General features: G+C 39.3%; 1 protein-coding gene across 2 annotated transcripts in view; it reads right to left on the bottom strand.

The window, feature by feature from the left end:
* Positions 1-20,995, bottom strand: part of XRCC4 (X-ray repair cross complementing 4) — a 177,594-nt gene that overhangs the window by 107,036 nt on the left and 49,563 nt on the right. The gene's annotated exons all lie outside the window — the stretch shown is intronic.

Raw genomic sequence — 20,995 nt, 5'->3', positions numbered from 1 at the left:
CTTACTCCAATAAACTTGAACACATAATAAGCAAAAGGAATACCTTTACAGACCTCCAATTCGAAGCAATAAAATGAAAATGTCACAAGAAGAATTGTCAAATATGTGGAATAATCAAGGCACGAATTATTTATACAGCTAATATGTCTTAATGGTCAACTGTCATTCAATAGGCACAGGACGCACGCACTGATAAACTTTTTAACATGCAGGAAAAGAGATGCCATGCAGCGAGTTTAACATGATACAGCAATAACCTACTCTTGTACAGATCAGAGATCAGTACTATAAAGGTGCAATCATAGGTTTTATATAAAAGGCATTTTGGGTGTAATGCAGAATGGCAGTAACTGAAAACCTAACAGTATTGCTGACAGGTTCTTGTCATCTGCCCTATTCTGGTACCCACAGCAGCAATACAACAACATAAACATCACTGACAAAACAAATTAATATTAGCTATCTTTTATTTAAAGCAGAACTTAAAATGCCTCTCTATAATGCTTCTATGCACCAGAAAGATGAAAACTAGTCCACAGATTTTCCCCTACAGGGCTCAGCAAGTTCTTAATAATAAAAAGAGTCCTTCAATTAAATAAGTTGCCTCAATAATTCAAAGAGATTAAAGGACAGGATCTATAATGAACAGTTGTATTTCTTTCTCAAATGGGGATGTTTTACAGGATATTCAAGAGGTCTGAACAGATATATGTTCTACCATGTCACAGAATCACAGAATCCCAAGGGTTGGAAGGGACCACAAAAGATCATCTAGTCCAACCCCCCTGCAAGAGCAGGGTAACCTAGAGTACATCACACAGGAACTTGCCCAGGTGGGCCTTGAATATCTCCAACGTAGGAGACTCCACAACCCCCCTGGGGAACCTCTTCCAGTGCTCTGTCACTCTTACAGTAAAGAAGTTCTTCCTGATGTTAACGTGGAACCTCCTATGCTCCAGTTTACACCCATTGCCCCTTGTCCTATCACTGGATATCACTGAAAAAAACGAAGCTCCATCATCCTGACACTCACCCTTTACGTATTTGTAAACACTGATGAGGTCACCCCTCAGTCTCCTCCAAGCTAAAGAGACCCAGCTCCCTCAGCCTCTCCTCATAAGGGAGGTGTTCCACTCCCTTAATCATCTTTGTGGCTCTGCGCTGGACTCTTTCAAGCAATTCCCTGTCCTTCTTGAACTGAGGGGCCCAGAACTGGATGCAATATTCCAGATGCGGCCTCACCAAGGCAGAGTAGAGGGGTAGGAGAACCTCTCTTGCCCTACTAACCACACCCTTTCTAATGCACCCTAGGATGCCATTTGCCTTCTTGGCCACAAGGGCACATTGCTGGCTCATGGTCATCCTCCTGTCCACCAGGACTCCCAGGTCCCTTTCCCATTCACTCCTTTCCAGCAGGTCAACCCCCAACCTGTACTGGTACATGGGGTTGTTCTTCCCCAGATGCAAGACTCTACACTTGCCCTTGTCGAATTTCATCAAGTTTCTCCCTGCCCAACTCTCCAGCCTGTCCAGGTCTCTCTGAATGGCAACACAGCCTTCTGGTGTGTCAGCCGCTCCTCCCAGTTTAGTGTCATCAGCGAACTTGCTGAGGGTACACTCAGTTCCCTCATCCAGGTCGTTGATGAAAATATTAAACAGCACTGGTCCCAGCACCGACCCCTGAGGGACTTCACTAGTCACAGACCTCCAGCTAGATTCTGCCCGTCTGGCAGAAACAACAGAAAATGGATGTTTTTACTGTGTTAGAGGAAAAACAGCTCAGCTGCACATACAAAACAGTATCAACTAAAGTATAATCGTGCAAAGCTATATCAAGATAAAAAATCTTCAACATAACAGCTTGAGGCAAGTGAAAGAAGTTATTAAAAGGCTGCTTCAAAAGGGTCGTATGTATTATCTTAAGAGAAGCAAAGCAGAATCAAAAAATCCCAGACTGGTTTGGGTTGGAAGGGACCTCAAAGCTCACGTGGTTCCAACCCCCTCCCATGGACAGGGACACTTTCCACTAGATCAGGTTGCTCCAAGCTCCATCCAACCTGGCCTTGAACACTGCCAGGGATGGGGCAGCCACAGCTTCTCTGGGCACCCTTGCCAGGGCCTCACCACCCTCACAGGGAAGAACTTCTGCCTAAGAGCTCATCTCAGTCTCCCCTTTGTCAGGTTAAAGCCATTCCCCCTTGTCCTGTCCCTACCGGCCCTTGTCCAAAGCCCCTCTCCAGGTTTCTTGTAGCCCCTTTAGGCACTGGCAGCTGCTCTAAGGTCTCCCCTCAAGAAGCCTTCTCTTCTCCAAGCTGAACCAGCCCAGCTCTCTCAGCCTGTCTCCAGAGCAGAGCTGCTCCAGCCCTCACAGCATCTCCATGGCCTCCTCTGGACTCACTCCAACAGCTCCACATCCCTCTTGTGTTGTTGCCCCAGAACTGGATGGACAGGACCCGACTTTGGTGCTCTCTAGTGGGTAGATGATGTGGAATTTGAACTATTTTCAGGTACACTTCCACAGCTAATAGAGGTTACAGAAGCTATCAGCAGCCCTTAGTGACATGGTTTAGTGGTGGACTTGTCAGTGCTGAGGTAAAGGCTGGACTTAAAGATTTTAAAGGTTTTTTTCCAGCCTAGTTGATTCTATGGTTCTATGATGCTTTGTCATATCTAGAAGTATCACCATTTGCCTGGTTTGACAAAAAACTATCTGAGGTACCAGATCTAGAGAAAAGCAGAATGAGTTTGGTGACACCATTCAGACTTTGGCAAACTTACAGCAAAAGCATATCTTTCATGAAGGAGGCATCAAACTGCCTTGGCTTTGATTGGAAATTCCTGCTAAAACATCAAGCTGCTGAGGGGTATATGGAAGACGAAGGTGTCCTCTCTCATATCTTGTATTATTAAAAGGGTTGACATAACTGTTGTGCCACTTCCCTATGAACAGAACTATTAGTCATCTTCTCAACTTAAATACATGTTAATAATACCTAAATATAACATATATATATATATATATATGTATATTAGTACATGCTAGGGAAGAGCTCTGTATTGTGGTACCTCACCTATTAACATCACAAATGCCACTGCATTCCATTTTCTCCTCAATTTAGTTAGATTTACTTGTGGTGGCATGGAAGATAAACAAATTAAAGAAATTAATGAAAAAAAAGTGTAGCATTTGTTAACATGTCATAAAAAGTGATGTTTATTAGTACTATACATGAGGGTTTGCTGAAAGAGACCTTGCAAAAATTGCTCAGAAATATTTTAAAGGCATTGTTTGAAACTAATAACAGTCCTTCAGTTCAAATATTTTATCTGTTGAAGTTTCTGGAGAAAGGTATGATACCATCATGAGTATCTTCAGCAACGTTAATTAACTAGAAAATGAGGAGAACTCAAAGGTTTAATCTTAAAATTAGCCATTGATGCTTCCAAATTCACAAGTACTGCCTCTAACACATTGTCTTTCTTTAGCTTACACACATCTGATGGCTGTAGATCAAAAGATGCATTTAATTTATTTTTGGAAATTAGATTACATTATCAGTAGCCCACAGAGTGATGTGTATTCCCTGGATATCACACTTGCTGTTTGACAGCATTAACGAAGATGGACATTTGCGTAAAGGAAACTGTTTTTCATCACTTGCAGGCCACCACGATACTATATTGATAAAGAATTCATGCCACACTTGAGTAGTAGCCACAGAGATAGAGAAGCACAATAGCACAGATAAACAGCAACACAATCTTCTAATTACACTGTGAAAGAAATAGCAAGAAGAGTACATATTTTTGTCTTATGCTTTTAACGTAATCGACTTATATAAAGTATTGGTAAATATGTTTAATCAGGACAAACAAGAATCGTCCAAATTACAGTTTACTCTGCACAAAAGAATAAAATATGAGCAATTCTAAACCGGGTTAAAGTGAATAACAATAGATTTCAGCTGAAAGCCTGGCTCCACACACAGTCAAAACCATGCCAACCACACAGCAGACATTTCAGAAGCAATTATTATGATAAACAAACACCAGTTCAGCCTTTTACTTAAACACATTACATCAACCAATACTGCCAGTGCAACACGGAGTTTTGAAACTGCAAAAATACATCCTCATCTGCACAGACCTCCACCATGAAAGGATTTCTGAAAATCTGTAAGAAAAAACAATATCCTCCTTTTTATAAAAGCCGATGTACTGAGAGATGAAGCTATGCTTTGTGCATGCTACCTTTATTTATGAATTCTTGTTAACATACAGGGGGAGAGGTGACACTGCAGAGAGCAGAGTAAGAAACACATGCCAGCCTGAAGAACTGCTGCCAGTATGTGAGCCAGCAGAGAGAAGCACTGGAGAGGATTTGCCATGCTGCTACATGGACACAATGAATTTGGCTGGCTATCTTTTTGGGTGTTCATTTCCAAGTCTGACACAGTAACAGTAGCTAATTCAGTCTCTGTACAAAGCAACTGACTGTTACTCACTTCCTTACATTAAACTTCAATGTGTTCACCCTGTCTTATATACCGTGATCTGCAGACCACTTCTAGGAGGCCCACAAAAGGTAAGCAAAGCAAGCCCATGAGCAGAAGGCCTAAATTTATTAGGCAGGTGTTCACATATCAACTGAAAAAAAAACCAAAACCAAATAAAAAAAAAAAAAACAACCACACACACAAAAAAAACCCAACAAAACACAAAAAACCCCAACCCAAACCAAAACCAACCAAAACAAAGAAACCCCCACAGCTTCTGCAAAATAATTATTCTGGACTTTTTCCCCACCCCCAGTCATCTAATCTAATTTAGGACACTTGTAGAAGAGAATTATCTGGGCTACATTACAGCCATCTCAAGCATCTCCATGCAGAAAATCATGGTCCATTTAGATACAGCCCTAATATAAGCCAAAAAATTAATGTGATACTGGATAGGCAAAACCTGGTTCGCCTCTCACACAGGATGTTATGCAAAGTTTACCAAAAACCCTTCTTAGGCTGTTTCTTCAACATTAAGTTATTCATTACAATGAGATTTTCCTCAGCCTGTTTAACAAACAGAAATGTTACAACTAACAATAGTAACATTGTTATCTGAGCAAATTACAACTGATTAGTATTCCCCCTCCTCAGTAAAGAGCTCAGTGTGAGAGACTGATAAGCCATAAAGGCAACCAAGGTCCATTTCACTTCCAAAGCATCATGGCAAAGCACGAGCCATTTGTAAAATAACATGAAGAAAAAGAAATCTCAGAACAATTTTCCTTTGGAGTCCTGGTGGCATCCCAAATTGGAGAGTAAAGCTGGTAAAGGAACAGATGCACAAAAAGGCACAATTTTAGATCCCAGAATTCAGAATTTGGGGCAGATGTAATTTACAGCACTAAGACAGAATTCTAATCACCTCCTGCTAGAGCGAGTCCAGAGGAGGCCATGGAGATGCTGTGAGGGCTGGAGCAGCTCTGCTCTGGAGACAGGCTGAGAGAGCTGGGCTGGTTCAGCCTGGAGAAGAGAAGGCTCCTTAAGGGGAGACCTTAGAGCAGCTGGAAGTGCCTAAAGGGGCTACAAGAAAACTGGAGAGGGGCTTTGGACAAGGGTCTGGAGAGATAGGACAAGGGGGAATGGCTTTAACCTGACAAAGGGGAGATTGAGATGAGCTCTTAGGCAGAAGTTCTTCCCTGTGAGGGTGGTGAGGCCCTGGCAAGGGTGCCCAGAGAAGCTGTGGCTGCCCCATCCCTGGCAGTGTTCAAGACCAGGGTGGATGGGGCTTGGAGCAACCTGGTCTTGTGGAAGGTGTCCCCTAGAACTGGATGAGGTCCCTTCCAAACCAAACCAGTCTGGGATTCTATGGTTCTACTACAACTGAATATTCTATGGGGGCTAAGGGGGAGGGAGGAATCATAAACCAGAATGCATTAGCTTTTCCACATAGTGCTTACCTTTTGCTTGCAACTAAATTAAGAAATTTATCCTTCATCACCAAACCCACAGCAATAAAACTGGAAACAATTCCAGGAAGATTCAGTACAAATTATTAAAGATCAGGATACCATAAGAAACACCTAACTGGGTGTTTATCGAGATAAATAAATCTTGCTTACTGCATGTGTGAATGCTCAGCATCAACACTTCAACAAGTTAGTTTTGCGTATAAACATGTCTATGATTTGGACTGTGTTTCCAAGGTAAGCCTCATTTTGTAGATTCCTGCTCTCTAGATCAATTTATATTTCTTCCAGCTGTGACAGTTCTCTAGCTTCATATCATCTGCAGATGTAATTATGTGCTTTCTACTTCCTCTTTCAGATCATTCAAGAAAACATTATGCAAAACAGTGAAGCACTAAACAATTTATACAGAGAATGAGCCGATCTGCTAAAGGTCCCAGCAGACAGAAGACTAACTGTGACTGATACACTGCTCTCCCTCAATATCTGCCTTACTGTTTGCTGGGATTTTTTAAAATTGTTGTTTTTTTAAAGACACATGAAGATGAACACAAAACCATTTAGAAAGCTGTGTTCCCTTAAGCAGAAATCACACTCAGCACATGGCCATTAGACCAGCATTTTAAGCTTAGGAATATAACCAAGAAATAGAAGCTTATGACAAAACTGTCATTTTCCCATTACCTCTCATCCTGCCCACTGTTTGTCTTCCATAGATGAAGAAAGAAGTGATTTTAATCACAAGGCAGAAGATATTTTGGAAGTAAACCGAAAAGCTTCTCAAGTACTTTTCCTTCTAGCTACTGACATTCATAGGAAGCTGCTTCACATAGGGGAAAAAAAAGGTCATTAGAGTATGAGCCAGCACATTTTTTTTCACGGAAAATTCTAAGACTACATGAAAATGACTTTATTCTATACAGATAGTGCATTTGAATTTTGTATTAAAAATATATTTGCTACATGATCTTTGCATTACTACATTACACTGGAAATGAGTTTCATCTAAGGCAGTAAGTATTAGTGGTTATGCACTGACAGGAGAAGCCATTTACACAGCAGTGCCTGAATGCTCCTTGTTTCAAGGCAGAATCTGAAGCTAAATACTAACAGTGAGCTACTTTCCAATAACATATTTTCATTATGACATTACTACTTTATAAGAAAAAAAAATTATGTTGGAAACTCATTATATTTGCACTGCTGGCTATGATTTCTCTTTGCATAACTTCAGTATTTTGACAATCCTTTCTAAAAGTATTTGTAATCTAAAAGATATTTAAGGGATTCCATAATCTCACAAGCTAGAAAAAAAAAATATTTAGACATACAGATTTTGCCTTTTCTCGTCCCAGCAGGCTATAGCAGCTATATACTGTGTGTCTCTCACCCCAAACTCCCCCTATTTATATTACATACTTAAATCCTAACCTAAAATATTTTGATTTTCCCTTCTCTATTTTTAAAATGGTTTAACAATTTTTACAAAGAGTACACTCACAGACACTTAAGTCTGATTTTGAAATAAAACTATTCTTAGTATGTGAACTTATAAGAGTTTTAGTTGTACAAGCTAACCTACAGCCTGTAACAGAATCATCTCTAGCTCTCCTCACTCATCTTCCACTTTTTCTCCACCTTTGGAACAGGTCACAGAGATCTTCGTGCTCTGCTTCTAATCACAGTATTTCAAACTGTATTACCTAATCAGCAAGGTTAGCACAGGATAGCAACATCTACATCCTTGCAGACAGATGCTGACTAAGCAAATGTCCTTTCATCAGGGAAATATTAATGAAGAATTTGAGGTGGAGGGAAGGGGGAAATTCCACAGGAGCCCACCAGCATGGAGCAGCTGTGCTGTCCCTGTCTTTATAAAGACCTGCAGTTTCTAATAGCAGATGTGACCCCTGCGTTGAAACAGGAAGGCCCTGCAGACTCATGTAATAACAGATCCTTTTGTCATTGCCATGTCCTAAGCATCTCTCAACCCTTTCCCTAAGCTAGAAGAGAACTATGTTGGGAGAAGTATTTCTACAACAGAGCTTGGTCTTACTAGATCTTGGTCTTTCCAGGCTGCCTATTAATGCCAGTTCAACTGGGTCTTTGGGAATTAGAGAGGATGGAAGAGCAATCAGTGTTTTTTATTAATAAAAACCCCACAGTAAGAAACCATATGTTTTCAATAGTCAAAAAACCTTCTTATTAATCTCAAGAGCTAAATCAAAACAAATGCCTTGCTGACTTATTTTTCAACACTTGCACAAATTTACATGTAGAAAATCTTGCTAGAAGATATTAATAGTTATGGGCTAAACTATCCTGAAGTCACCTACTGATGACCTTGCCTATGAGTGGTACTGAGAGAAAATTCTTCACCATAGAGTAAGAGATTAGCTACAACACACAGGACAACACTAAATGTTACATTAATTCAAAACTAAGACATCCCTTACATGCTTGGATTACAATAGGCAGTGTAGGAAACAGCAACTTTCTTTTCTCAGTTGAGAGCTGGAACTCTTGCAAGGCAGACAGGCTTTGATTTTCAGAATTAGCCTTGCTGATTAACTATCAGCTACTGCTGACAGTTTAATATCAGCTACTTCTGCTGCTCCACAAACTCTAAACTCAAACAGAATCAACACTTTGTTAAAAATAAGTATTCACTATGTAAATACCTATGAATTTAAAAGAGTAAAATGTTAATGAAAATTCATGTACAGGGTTAAAAGAATATGACCTACAAGTGAGCAATGCTGACACTTAAACAAAGAAAGTATTGTTACAAGCTTGAATCTGGAAAGCATTAAACCATTTTTATTTCTTAAGTCAATCAATGCATGGTCTTGGTTTTTTAAAGCTATGCCACTATTATCTCCAGGGAAATCATTCAACAGTAACCATGACATCCCTGGGTGTGGTAATAAAATGAGTACACTAGACTTGCACAATATAGTGATGACAATGTGAAAGCAGAAGTCACTTTTGTAACAGCAAACTCTAGAAAGCTAAGAAAAGTTAAAAAGTATCATTTAAGCCAAGAAATCTTGCTGGTTACATCAGTCAGTATAAATATATGAGCACAAATTATAAAAATCAAGTTTAAGATAAAAATCCTGCCTTTCTCCACTCTTGCTTTTCCCTCCTGAAATAATATTTATGACAGAAACATTACTTCATCCTGAAAGAAAAAGTATCTTCCTTCTTGATGAAGGCATTATTACTATTATAGAGGAAAACAGCTGACATTAGTGATTGCTATTTTTTCTCAGGTTTTTACTACATGCTGCAGAAGCCTTGAACATAAATTGCCATCATATTAGCTCCACATCGACTGAGGAAATTCCATCTGGTTTCACTATTTTGTATGGCAGGGGTTCTCGAATACTTTGGAGAGTGCTTCTCTGTTTCTCACACCCTCAAACCCACACATTCATGGCTCTGTGGCTCCCTTAATGATTGCAGTGCAAGAAGCCTACATCTGTACAGCAAACTAATTGGAAATTTGGATCATCACCAGGTGCTAGAATATATTCCTATTATCAATGTCTATACAATAGAGAGGTCACAGTGTGACCGTGGCCCATGCCAGCAACCACCTCGACAAACACTATGCAAGGCACATGGCAGGAGCTGAAGCATCCCATGGACTGCTTCTAAGAGGCAGTCTGCCTGCAGCCGCCCTCTCTTGGAGGCTCAGAAAATATAGTAGCATGGATGTAAGACTTTTCCCCATCATTTGGCCTCTGCATCTGGGAATATTCTAAGAAATTTTAATTTACTGGTGCAGAGGCAACAACAGTAGACCCTAGAATACTGCTCCATCAGGTTTGTAGCAGAAGCTGCTTTATTCTAATAGATTAGGAAGGACCAAGGCACACTGCCCAAGGAGGCTCTAGGTTTCCCTTTTGATGGAATATCTCGATCCTGGGGAAAGAGGTAGAAATAAGGCTAAAGAAGACTCTGTCATTTACAAGTTGGTCCATCCAATCCATCCTTCATAAAGCTGTACACTGCAGTATGGGCCAGACTGGAAGCAGATTTCTATTCTGAAAGCTTTTCATGGAGTCATTTACCGGGAGGGACCTCCAATTCAACCTCCTGCCCAAGGCAGGGCCAGCTCAGAAGTCAGACGAGGTTGCTCAGATCCAGTTGGGTCTTAGAAATGTCTTGAGGATACAGGGACTTACCTTCAGAGCTGCTTCCCAGCCCGTCCCCTTCCAGGTGCTCTCCTGACCCTGGGCAGGGCTTTGTTTTTAACTCATCACTTTCACACCGTGCAGCCTGGCCTCTCTGCATGGCAACCCTGCCCTTGAGGGCATTCACAGGTCACTTCAGTTTGCTGTCAACTGGAAAATCAATGGATGTGCACTCCATCACCTTCTCCAAGTTACTGCTAAATATATGTGAAACAGGACAAGTCCCAGGAGATACCACTGTTACTCTTCACTTGTTAGCAGCCTTCAGGACCATACGACCCATTAACCACTGTCCTCTAAGTCACAGAGTCATAGAATCAACTGGATTGGAAAAGACTATTAAGATCATCAAGTTCAAAGCAATCATTAAACCATGTCATTAAGGGCCTCATCTCTACATCTTCTAAATACCTCCAAGGATGGTGATTCCACCACTGCAGCCTGTTTCAATGCCTGACCACCCTTTTGGGGAATAAATTGTTCCTAATATCCAGTCTAAACCTCCCCTGGCACACCTTGAGGTGTTTCCTATCACTTGTTATTGGGAGAAGATACCACCCAAAGTTTTCTATCTGTCTTGTTCTCTACCCATTCAACCTACATGTAATATTGTAGGCAACAGTGATGAAAGCCTTGCCACAGTCCAGACAAACAATATCTCCACTCTCCCTTCAGGCACATATCCAACCGCTTTATCACAAGAGGCATGGTAGAGGCAGACACAGTCTGCATGGTCTGGCATGATTTACATTTGGTAAATCCATGCCAGCAGCTCCCAGCTACCACCTCCTCTTTGATGTACAAAGAAACATGCCCTGAGAGGAGTTGCTCCATAACCTTCCCAAAAATCAAAGTCAGCATGACCAACCTGTAGGGGTTTTTTTGAGCATCAATCCAGTATTTTCTGAAGGCTGATGAAAGGTTTGACATTTGCCAGCTGTTTGGGATCTCTCTCCCAGTCTGTAAGATTTCGAATTTGATAGGGAGAATTTTCATTAAAGGCAGCTCTCTAAGCACCCTCAGATGCAGCACATCTGGTCCAATGGATGGGTTGTTGTGGAGGAGAAAACTGTAACATGAAAAGCCAGCTCTGTTTGGCAGTCTGAATATCTTATTCTTACTTGGATTTCCCTGGAAATTGGCAGCACTGCATTTTGACTGTCCATATTTGAGATCATTCCAGAAATAAGCTCTCAACATAAAATCCCACTGCTCTGTTCAGGGGAAAGAGGAGGAGGACTTCTTTGAAGACTTTGATATTGTACCAAAATCTGAACATCATTTTCCTGAGACCTCATTAAGGCCAACTCTTTGTAATCACAGGAAACAATGTCACATAAACCCTTTCATAAAGGAATTTAAGTTCTTAAAAGAGCTTCTTAATCTCACTAGTCTTGCTGGAAAGCTGTTTGGGACATTTTTTTCTAATTTGACTCCTAAGCATGCACACACACACACACACACACACACACACAACTTGCATCCATTTGCTTTTGGACAGACACTGTTCCTTAGCTTACAGAACTCTTCTCCCTCTCTAGTGGTCAGTCTCAATAACTAATACATAATTATTTTTCTTTGCATTTATTCTGTTTAACTGAAGAAAAATATTGTAGCTTTGGCTACACATGTATTAGGTTCTATATTGCTCATAGCATACAAGCTTCCTCCAAATTTCAATTTGCATTACTTGTCTGTGGACAAGTATAATGTCCTCATTATACTTGTAATGTGTAATTTTGAATATACACCATGACTAAATGGTATATATTGATGACTAAATAGACCATGCAAATACACAGAAAGTAGACAAAGAACTTGCGTGACATTTGCAGATCAATAGCAGTCAATAGCAGTCTATTTACACATTAAATTTGTTTATTTCATCTTGTCTGAATCACCCTGCAAGAATCATGGGGATAAAGTGATAACCTATATTTCAGGAAGCTAAGTTGGTCAGATAGTTTTGGAATAAAAAACATTAAGTTACAATAGTAAGCACATAACATGTGTATTAAATACCCCCTTTGTAGACAGGTAACAATAGTTGTACGGGTGCTGGGAAGAAACCTAATGAGCAAGAAACCGCATGAATGGCATTATATCCTTTTATTTAAAGCCTCTGGAAAACTTCCTTGATTAATCTTTACATTCCTCAGAAACAACACATTCACGTACCTCTACAATCAGCTACTTACGTGAAGCTTAATCCCACCCATACTGAAATGGTGTTTTAGCTACTGAATTTTGACAGCTGTGACACGGTCTGGTCAAGATCTATCCAGGCTATGATTCACTACCTTAAAGTGTTCTTTAATAATTTTCCAGAGCTTACTCTAAAGACTGTTGCTCATAAGAGTACTTCCCCCTAGAACCTGAAACCCATATATATAGAGAACCAAGTGGTATCTTTTTGAAAAAATAGATACTTTTCAAATAAGGCATGGACTGATTAACATGTGACAGTTCATATGTTAATATGACAATTCATAACAGTTCATATGACTGTGGAACATATGAACTAAAGCAATGTTTGTCTCTCTAGGTGCTAAGCTACTGAAAGCTTCTACTAATTTCCCCCTTAAATTTAATGACCACTATGCAACTGAATCACTTAAAATTAGAAAAACATTGAATACTAAAATGCACTACAGTGGTAATTCTCAGCACCTGTAACATTAGATATTTCTTCTGATTCTTTCCCAGTGGTGATCAGACACAACATTCCACTTCACTGGAAGAATCTAGGCAATTGGGAAAAGGCCAAAGGCAAAGGTCCAGAAAAATCAGGGGCACTAGTTACTAGTTACAATAATATATATAGAATGGGTAACTACACGCAAGTAGCGACAACAGAGGCAAAATTATGTAAAGACAAAGAACTTGAGCACTTTAATTTGGGATTAAATTACTACTTCATCCTAGAAAAACTGGCAGGCTTGCATTATATGCATACATCTAAGTACTGTGTCTTCTTTTATGTGTCTTCTCTTTTATCATCCCCTTCTATACTTCAGGCAATACTGTCCATTCAGCTCTCTGCTAGCAGTTTGACTCTGAAGTAAATTCACAAAGAAAACTGAAGCAGGACACCCCTAAAAGATCTTTTCCTTTTTTTTCTTTTGGCTTTTTTTGTTTGGTTTTTTTTTTTTTTTCATCTTCTCCCTCATTAATTCAATGGCTCCAGGAATAATCAGATACTTTCCCACTTCACTGAGTAGCAAGCAAGTCTGTGAGTAATGGAACTACTGAAGGGTGCTTTGCTATGGTTATGACTCTTGTGCTGGATCCCCTAATGTCTAAGAAGGTGAGAAATCCAGTCAAAGCATTTCCCTTATTTAATGCATTCATAACTTCTCACTCCCATGAGGACTTGCTTGTGTATAATAACACAGTTGATCTCATTCCACATTTTTTTCCAAAGCAGACATATGAATAGGGTCTCTCTTCTATACCCAGCCACCTATTTTCATGGAGCTAGTAGGAACCTGATATCTTTGAGACCTTTACGCCTGTCAAATCTATTTGAAATTGTCCAGTAGTTTCAAATGTTATTGGGGAAACAGGGAGGAGGTAAGAGACTGGCAGTCAGCAGAGGCACACAGTGTGTTCACATAAGCTTTGTTTCCTTAGGAAGCAGGGTAAAACACTTGCACATTTTATTAACTTAAAACTGCCCTAAATTAATTAGAAAATGAGTTTTTACTTGGAGATCTAAACTTGTTTTCTTCTTTAGTTTTCATGTAACTTATGGTGTGGCAGTAATACAATAGACTCTAGAAACATCTGGATTCAGGTCTCAGAGTTTAAATACACAAACAGTTCACAACTCTGTTAACTTAGATTTCAGAGGGAAAGCCTAATAAGATAGGTTAAATTAGAATGCATTTCCTACAGGCTAAGAACAGAACATGGGCCATTACCATAAATCAACTGACACAGAAACTTACCACATAGCAACTCACTTTTGTGTGAGGCTTGAGTATCCCAAACATGTGGAAGGATGCCTGCCAAGGATTTTTAATTTAATGTGATGACATTTAATCTGCATTTATGTTCAAGTTTTCAACTGAACTATTTCAGAACAAAGCTCATTCAAAGGAAATCTTTGAAGGAGGACTGTGGGGCTCTTTTTCTGAACCGTTGATCACAAAGTATACATAGCATGAACAGTAACACTGAAAAAACCGACACACAACCCTTTTGATTAACTCCGGAAAACTTTCTACAAATGTTATGAGCCGTAGATCCAGACAAATGTGCTTCTAGAAAAATCTCCAAAATAAAAGCAAGACCTGAAGGAGTGCTTGTGATATTACTGTCAGTGAAAGTTTCAAGGTAACAAAATATGAATGATTAATACTTCCAAGATTAAAAAACCACCAGTACATTATGTTAGCTGCTGCATAATGATAACATTTTAAAACTGTCAACTGATCATATTCCTACATCTGAAACCCAGACTGCAGCTTTCTTTAAAAACTTTAATAAAACATAACTGCAATGTCTGGAGTAATAACTGTTAGATATGAAGACAACTTCTCTTGGGAGCTACTTCTCTTCAAACAGTGACCTTTAGGTTTGGGAAGTAATGGAAACTATAAAGAGCTTCTTGAATACACCCTTGGAACTAACATGCCAACATTTTGCAGTAATGTAAGTCTGATTCCCCCTGAATATGCTGTACTCTGACATTAACAGCTCAATGATTGAACACGATTTTTTTGCTTGGAAAGTAAACGTATAACCATGTGAATAAGCATGAGATAATGCCTGGACTGAGGCAAAATATAAAAGTGTTGCTAACTAAGTACTACAAAGAAGTTTCCAGTGTGACTAATAACACAAGATTCATTTAGAACAACCATTGACTGTTTTCAGGGTGGTTTTTTACCCTTTGCTTACAACATCCTTTCAGGACACTGACAGCTACTTGCTAAAGATTTCAGATCCAAACATCTGACTACTTAATAAAAACTTCACTGAATTATTTTATCCAATTCAAGAAAACAAGAGATTGAAGATTTTCCTTTACAGGAACTTTATCTGAGCTACACGGTGAACATCTGTGTATACTGTGCTTCACCCACAAACATGGAAATACTCAATGCATCATAAGCTATATGTAGTAAATATGACAAATCTCCAGTAAAGCCAAAATTCCAGGGTGAAGTACATAGAAGGACATAAACACTTCTATAAGCTATCAATATACAAACATAGTATTTCTTTCCAGTCTAAACAAAACACATACAAAAGCCAAACTCATATTTTCATGTTGAAAAAAAGAAGCACAAGCTCTGATTCAGGAATGTAATGCACATGAAATAAACTTTACTGAGTTATACCTATCTACACTTGGGTCTCCTTACTGACTGTTCAGTTTCATCACCAGCAAGAGACTTCCCCCATCCCCTTTAAGACCTAAACTACTCTACAAATATGCATGGAGTGATATCCTACACACAGAAGCCAGGTCCTTTCAGCCCTCCTCCATAAACACCTCTTCTGGCTTCATGAAGGAATCTACCTTGTAACTGCCTTCATGACATCTTTATTTTACAGAAGAAAAAAGAAAATAATCAAAACAGTATTTTATGTAAGAAAGAAAAAGTAATTGAAGGAGATTCTTAAAAAATCAAGGATTATTCACCTGTAATTTCTTGTAAAACACTGTTAGAGATGCAGCGATTTAACAACTAAAAGTTGTTCTAGACTACAAGGTCCTAAAATGCTCTAGTAATAGTAGGATGCACAATTTTAGATTTACCAGAGATTCTCACTTTGAGAGGGGTAAGAAAGTCTGTGATTTTTTGTTCTTGTTTTGTCACAAGACTGCTCCCTCCAACAACAGTGAACACAGTGCCAGGTTGTAATACCCTAACAAGGACCTACCAGGCAAACCCAACTCACATATGAAATTATAAGGCACAGAAGGCCACTCAAGCTTGAATCATTTACAGTTTCAGCAGCAGCAGCACATCTTTAACCCCAAACAGATGGGCCACCTATCATCCTTTGAGCCATCTTCCTTGAAGTGTCTACAGGAGCCATTGAGTGACTCCATTCAGAACTACAACTTCCAGCACAAAATTCGCAGCCTTCTACCCAATCTCCTTTGGATATATGCACATAAATAGACAGTATAATGAAACAGCAGCCACAGATGACTTGGGAATTTAAGGAATTAAGACACTATTATTAAAAGTCATTCTCTGTAACTGCCCTTGGCCAGCAGCTGCCCAACATCTAACACATATAGTAGTGACTTGAGGAAATATTGTGTTTTGCATTGCTCAAGCTATGCAGCACCTCACAACAGTTTTGGCCTTCAAAGAGGACCTATGGAAACTGAGGTGCTGGAGCAGGTCCAGAGAAGGGCAACAAAGCTGGTGAAGTGCCAGAAGCACAAGTCTGATGGGAATGGCTGAGGGAACTGGGGTGTTTAGTCTGGAGAAGAGAAGGCTCAGGGGGACCTTCTCACTCCTACAACTACCTGAAAGGACAATGGAGACAGGAGATGGCTGGTCTCTTCTCAGAGGAAATGGCCTCAAGGCTACACCAGGGGAGGTTTAGACTGGAGATGAGGAAGAAGGATTGTCAAGCATTGACACAAGCTTCCCAAGAAGTGGTGGGGTCACCATCCCTGGAGGTATTTAAAGGACATGTAGATGTGGCGCTAAGTGACACGATTTAGTGGTGGACTTGGCAGTGCTGGTTTAATGGTTGGACTTGATGATTTTAAGTCTTTTCCAACTTAAGTGTTTCTATGATTCTATAGCATCACTATACTTCATTCCCGAATGATAGTACTCAACTCTTCTTACTACATATATTTTGCTTTTCTCCTGGGCTTCTTAAAGGAGCAAATACATGCACAGAAGACAGTTTATTTCTCAGAGGTTTCCCTGCAATCAGAACAAAAGGAAATTTACTGCAGTCTTGTTTGTCTTGTTTATACCTTTTTTTTTTTTTAATCCTCTGGGCATGAAATTTCGATTCCCCTTCTCTGGGATGCCCCAGACTCTACAATAAAGAGGATTTAAGACTAATTACTACTGCTAAAAACTCCATGCTACACATTGTACCATGTAAGAATAATTCAAATAAAACATTTTTATCCTGTTGGTGAAAGTAATTTCAGAGCACTGACTGATCACAGGTCATTTCTGACTGATCAAATGCCATTTCACTGAATTATTGTCATTGACTTCCATTGAATCATAGTCATTGATTCAAGGTCATTACTGAATTGCTATGGCAGATCCATTCATTTCTACTACAAACTGAACTCTAGCAAATAATTCTTCTATATGGATTATTATAATTATAAAAGGGATCAAAAGTCTTTAACTCAAGAAATTTGTATTAAGTTCTAATAAAAATCAAACAAAAATTTAATGCTTTTTCTGAAAATTCAAGTCTAACAAGTCTGGTTTATATATATGTACATAAATATAAAGACAGACCAAAAATCCCTTATCTCCAAACAACCTCATGATCAAAATAGATGAAACTGTAATACACATCTTTTCATAAACGAAGTTTTCACTGAGATCAAAAATTGGATCGGATTCAATTAGAAAATATTTTCCCTGAAATCTTGTAAATTCTCATCCACAAAGAAATATGGTTAACAGATAGAAATGCTTGACTAAAGTGGTTGCTAGCAATACATTTTTTTCCACATAATGCTCTTTTTCAAAAGTTGTCATTTCAAAGTATTTAGTGAATTAATGTCTTCTGAAACAAAGATAATCCTGAAAGAAGGAAGGCATTTCCTTCTCAGAATTCTATAGAGTACACTGACTACTTCAAGGGAAGGTGTTTTATGACATGTTAATATACAGCCTGTTGAAGCTGTATATTAATTCAGCATTCTAATTCAGTAGGATCTGAATTTCTGAAGCAGTGCTGTACAAGTTCTGCACACTACTTGCTTCAGAAGGTTGCTTCTGTTTTTCTATTGCAATCTCTATCAGTTCCAAAGAATCAAAGCCTGACTTGGATTGGAAGCGACCTTAAAGCTTACCCAGTTCCAACCCCCTGCCACGGGCAGGGCCACCTTCCACTGATGAAGATTGCTCCAAGATGAGATGAAGATGAAATGAGATTGCTCCAGGCCCTGTCCAACCTGGCCTTGCTTTATATATTTTCTAATTAGGATCTTTCAGAGGCTAAGGTGTTCTACAACTACTAAGGGCCTTCTTGACTCCCTGACACCTTCAGCATTTCTTTCTCCAAGCTTACTGAGAAGTCAGAGTTGGCTTTAGCGATATACTTGCAACTGGACAGGAAGCAGAGAGGCAACACAGGGGAAGAAGGTAAAGGTGGTAGACATCCCATCCCTGAAGGCATTCAAGGCCAGGCTGGATGTGGTTCTGGGCAACCTGATCTAGTTGAAGATGTCCCTGCTCATTGCAGGGGAGTTGGACTAGATGACATTTGAAGATCCCTTTCAACCAAACATTCTTATCATGCATGCACACTTTAAGCTGATGACATGTTTTTCTCTCCAGTGGCAGGATTTGTCATAGTTGGTTAGACCATGAGCTCAGATGAAGCACCACAAAGCCCCACTGCCAGGATCCACAGGTCACAGTCACATCATAGTATTCACACAGCACAACAGAGGCAAAAATTTTCAGGGACCCAGGGGAAAGAGTGAATTCCCCTTTATATTACAACATAACAAGAAAGCTTGAGCTCTAGGCCTTCAGAAGTCCCTCCCTTTGTCAGACATTTCAGAGGCAAACAGCAACATGATCCACTTACCACAGAAATGGCTGCATGTGGGAAAGGACTAAAGAACAAACTTCCATCTCTACTGAAATTTCAGCATAGGAAAACCACACTCTGTTATATTTCTGCATTTTATCTTATTTAGTTTTACATTTTATTTATTTTTACATGTCAGCAAACCAGTTCAAAGGGGAGAATCCACTGATTTTCTGCAATCCACGAGTAGAAATGGTAGAAGTACTAAGAATTAAGAAGAACTAAGCTTTCTTATGAGTCAGAAAATGGTGGTTAGGGGGGTGGGGGGTTGTTGGGTTTTGCTTTGGTTTTGACTTTTTTTGTGGTGGTGGTTTTGTTGTTTTGTTCGGGTTTGGTTTGGGGTTTCAGGGTTTGGTCTGGTTGGTTGGTTGGTTTTGTTAAACACACACATTTCCTTATTCCAGAATAGTAAAATACTGGCAGTGGAGTATCTCAAATAAACTCTAATTGACCTAATGCTGTTTAACAGAAAAAAACGAACAAAAAAACCCCACATACAGTGACATGGCAAACAAGGCAAAACTCAATAAATATATATACCTCAAGTAGCAACAAACTGGAAAAGAGTATACGCAACAGTGAACGCAAGCAATACCAAAGATGGAGAAGCAATTTTTTCCCTCAAAAGTTCAAAATATCTCTTTGTGTTACATGTTAACCATCAGTTATCAGCATTAAAAATCAGTATGCTAATACGTGGGTAAAACAAGACCTATAGAGACAAGATGCATGTGAAGAATCACAGTTCTACTTAGAACTCAACCATTTTTCAAGGAAGGGTTCTGGTTTTGGTGACTTGGTGATCTGTGTCCTGCTGAGGAAGCTGTGATAGAATGACTGACTCAAAGACCACCCTACATAGACAAGTGCTCTATCTAGAGGCCTGCACAAAGACAGAGTAGTAAAAAGCTTATTTTAGCAATTTTTATTTTATTTTGTCTTAGCATTTCACTGTTAAAGGACACTGCTCAGTCAGTGGAATGTCCTGAGTTAAACAGGGTCTGTTATGCTCATATAAGCTCTTTTTTGACCAGGATAAAGCAAGTACTTAGACAGTCTGAACTCATCGGGCAGATAGTTCTCTCCATATTGCCAAATATAACGTCATCAATGTTCTCAGCATCTGGTTCACTGTGTGGTCAGCTAGAGAGCTGCAAAAACTTGATGGCCCAAATTAAATCTAATTCTACACACCTACTTGAGGAAACACCATAAAGATCCACCATTATTTTTGAAACTACCAAACTGATAAATAAAGTTGCTTCCCATTAGAATTACATAATGGCTTTCTTAGGCATATACAAATAAAATGCATGGAATGGCTCCTATGAGTAAATTCTATCTTGTGCTCACAATGTACATGGGTATAAACTAACAAGCTTCTTAAAAGAAGCCATATCACATTCTGGGACAGCTAGTTTAAGCACAAGATTATGACTATTTATTTTGAGCTGTAAGCTTAAGGTAGTAGTGCTTTCAAGCTCTACATAGCTGAATTGGAATGACTAGTAGCATGAAACAGCCCAGACTGTGAAGTAAATAGTGTAAAGTGAATACATCAGCCCACACAAACACAAAAGGGAGACAGATCAGAGCAGCAACCAGCAGACAGAATATCAATTCACTGCCAAACCCCAAAGTATAAGAACTCAAAAACGAGGGGGGAGGATGTCAATATCCTGCCGCTGACTTGCAAAAGGAGGAATATTATTTCATGCTTTGCAAGACTAGTGTCCTGTAGTATGTAGCCAATACCACTCAGACCAACCTCTGAGCTAGCTAGTTTTTTGGCAGATGAAGATTTAAATTATCATTAAAATAACTAAAACTCAAGTAAGAATACTCAGCATTGCTAAGTAATTTCTTTCCCCTTACTTTAAGCCAGCTGAAAGTGATGATGGTAATTATAGCAAATATTTCTTGGTAAAAACATCAAGGAGCAAAAGAAAATACGTAACGGCTATCCAAATTTCTGTTGTAACATTAATTAGAAGTCAGAGTACACTGAGACTTGCAAATACAGCATGTTTATTCTTTTTATAATTTT

The sequence above is a fragment of the Melopsittacus undulatus genome, chromosome Z, assembly GCF_012275295.1.
Source record: "Melopsittacus undulatus isolate bMelUnd1 chromosome Z, bMelUnd1.mat.Z, whole genome shotgun sequence".
In the NCBI taxonomy this organism is placed as follows: Eukaryota; Metazoa; Chordata; class Aves; order Psittaciformes; family Psittaculidae; genus Melopsittacus; species Melopsittacus undulatus.
The sequence above is the reverse complement of the archived record's forward strand: the minus strand, read 5'-3'. Positions and strand labels throughout refer to the sequence as shown.